The sequence below is a fragment of the Vanessa atalanta genome, chromosome 15, assembly GCF_905147765.1.
Source record: "Vanessa atalanta chromosome 15, ilVanAtal1.2, whole genome shotgun sequence".
In the NCBI taxonomy this organism is placed as follows: domain Eukaryota; kingdom Metazoa; phylum Arthropoda; class Insecta; order Lepidoptera; family Nymphalidae; genus Vanessa; species Vanessa atalanta.
The window spans coordinates 3,892,064-3,895,627 of record NC_061885.1 but is presented as its reverse complement, the minus strand read 5'-3'; positions in this window follow the sequence as shown (position 1 = coordinate 3,895,627).

Genomic DNA, 3,564 nt, shown 5'->3' with positions numbered 1-3,564 from the left:
TATTAATAAATTGGGTATCGAAGAAAAGTATTTTTATTTAATACCTTTAAATTAAGTAAAATTCAAAAATTTTGCATTTTATATTCCTCAATAGCATCATTTCGATTTATAAATGATTGATTTTATGATTACAATATATAAAATAAATTAAATTACAAGCAAAATAATATAATAAATACTAAATATGAAAAAAAAAATCTTGTGAAGGCTTTTTACTGTTACGACCTTTTAAAATTTTGATAATCTAATCGAATAATAGTATAATAAATACAATAATAAATCTAATCATGTTATTTTATATGTATGTACTTCCTTCTTACATATTTGCTTAAGCCAAATCATAATTGAATTTATTTTTAATTTCATTTGTGAGTCGTCGTTGCTCACTAGATACAACTAACCAATAAGTATACTTGCAGTCTATGCCCGCAATCATTTCCGGGATGCTAATTAAACATGATCATTCTGTATCAGCATAGTTATATTTAAGGCCCATTTCACATATAACATATTTTGTAAATGCCGCCTTAGTTCAGTAAGTGATTAGTTTCTATAGTGACGGAAAACATTATTCACAATTACCCAATAAACCAACAAGTCATTAGCGAATAGTATCGTCATCATCATTTAGTTAATTTATCAAGTAACAAAAATATTCGAAGAAAAATATATGATTATTGTTTTTTTTTGTATTGGTTATAAAAGTTACAGACTGTGAATGTTGTACTGGGCTCCGGCCCCATCTCGTTTTTGAGGAGAAGGCTTAGAGTATATACCATTCAACTGCTGCAATTCTCGTTAATGGCATTATACGAATTACCAGAAAAGTCGATCATTATTCATTTTGACGACTTTTACCAAGCTATGTAGATAATATAATGGCAACATTACCTAATCGACCTGTTTAAATTGACGAACTGTTCTGTGTTAAATTACTTATTTTATACCTCTGTGTTATATAAACACACAAACACAAACCCATTACACAAAGTTATGATGATGATATTGTGCGAATAAGGTCGCGGCATTACTCAAGGGAAACAGTATTACATTAAAATAGAAATAAAATTACATTTCAAAATTATCTAGGCAAAAGTTCTACTACTTACAGGTGTCTCAACATGCACTATCATAATGCACAATATTTATTAAAAATATAAATTAAATATAAGCAATAATTAGAGACTATTATATAATTAACTAGCGGTCGCCCGCGGCTTTGCCCGCGTAGATAACGGTTCATAATCAGTCTTCTAATATCCCTACTGCTGAGGCATGGTCACAATTGAAGAATTACTGCAACCGGCGCTTGGATCTATTGTGATAAACCTCAAATTCGTGATCACAACACCTCAGCCAGACCAACATCAGCCACGAATCTGATGAGGTTCTTAGGGTCGGAGGCCATTATGCCCTCTAAGGACCGGAGTGGCCGTTCTAGGTGTTTGGAGTGGCCGTTCTAGGTGTTTGGAGTGCCTCTTAAACACAACAGGGCAATCGAGCATGTGGATGTTATAGTTATTTTACCCTTTTTCAGCTAGCATGGGTTCGGTGACAGCTGTCAACCACGTATTCTTTTTCAACGGACAGACGTGCAGCAGAATAATATTTTAATTTCGCCATAACTTAAAAACCAAACGTCCAATTTTAATCATTCAAAGACCAAATATTATCTACATAAACTTTTCTTAGTGATGAAATAATTTATTTTGATAAGGATTAGTAGCATGAGTGAAATAAACGCGTTTTAATGTAGCCCAAAAAAAATTCAATTTTTTTAAATAAAAAAATGGTTGTTGTTCTTCACCCGACATAGATAGGTATAGTGTGTCGCGGACTTTTTTGTAGATATTAATGAGATCTACACTTAATTAGAACATTTTATAGTTTAGGCATCATACGCAAAAAATCAACTTTTCTGGTAGTTTTTTTCCTTTTTTGTCCGAAAAACCCAAAATATCTTACGGAACCCTATTTTTTTTCAAAATAAAATTTAGCCTATGTTATGCGGGATTAATTTAGCTTTCGAATGGTGAAAGAATTTTTAAAATCGGTCAGTAGTTTTTGAGCCTATTCATTACAACCAAACAAACAAACAAACAAACAAAGTTTTTCTCTTTATAATATTAGTGTAGATAAAACCAATAAGATATATCATAAAATTAGAAATGAGCACAAATAAAATTCTTTATTTATCGATTGAATTGAGGATGACTATCGTAACATATGTCTAAATATTTGACTTGATTACTGATGGTGATGTACAACAATGGTAATCTCGATATGATGGTTTTTTTTTCCTAATTGCGTTCTATATAATCTGGTATAAAAGAAATTACTCATATTACGGTAATTAATGTGAGGGACGTTTAAGTAGAATCTTGATAAAAGTTCCGAACAGTCAAATTATTGTTAAATAAATTAAATAAAAATTTCATTGACATTATTTTTCGTCTATTCTTCAGACTTCGTATATTAGACAAATTGCATCTTTCATTATAATACTTTAAATGTATCCTAAATTTATATGATAATTGACGAAGAAACGTTTTTTGTATGTCCTCGATTTTATTTATTTTCAATTTTTGACACGATTACCAAATTAAGCAACAAAATTGTCATCTGTTACGTACAAAATAATTAAAGAAGCCTATGAAATTGAATTCCCTTTCAAGTCATTGGAGCATCTTAGAACGGAGCCTAGTTATATATTTGCTAAATCACGAGCTTTATAGAGATAAAGCTCGTGCAGATATACCTGCATACAGATGCAGGTTGCAATTCAATTTACTATCGAATATGATGCCTATGTCGCGAATCCTGTGAATTATTGAAATAAATTAATTATTGAAGTGAACTTTCATTAATTAATTAATTGGGTGAAGATGGGTGGGCATATCTAACACTATCCACAAGACACGAGAATGTAAATATTGTCAAATTCCTTTAGAGAATTTTTTTTTTTTATTAGCTCGATCGGAAATTAAGCCACGAGATATACAGCCTAAAAAGCTAGCCAAAATACTAACGAGGCGGTCAACACACATTCCATCACATAATCCATCTTTCCATGTAGACCACAGTAAAATATTTAAACGTAAGCTATTAAGAATTAACTAAAACTATAAAGGGAATTGCGAAGGGATTACAACTTTACTCAGAAGCCTTTTAAATATAATTTGCATACAATGTACTCTAGGTATTACGACGAGGTGTTAATGCATCCGACCCACGTATTCAGATAAGCTAAAACATGTAATGTGGTTACTAAGAAAACATTTATAATATTAATCTCGATAATTTTATTTTTCGAAACACTAAAAATTAAGTTACGTTTAGAAATCACAAGTGTAACGGATACTATCCCTATACTACTATATTACCACATATAATTATAGTCATCAAAAAAAAAAATTACCATCTTTCTCCGTGATTTCATTCGCGTAGAAGTTGAAAATATTTTTAGAGTCTAAATACATTAAGGAGCTCTTTAGGTACAGTACGCTGTTATCAGTAAGAGTGTAACTTTAGAACGTTTGGTATAAGTACTGGGTGTTATAATCT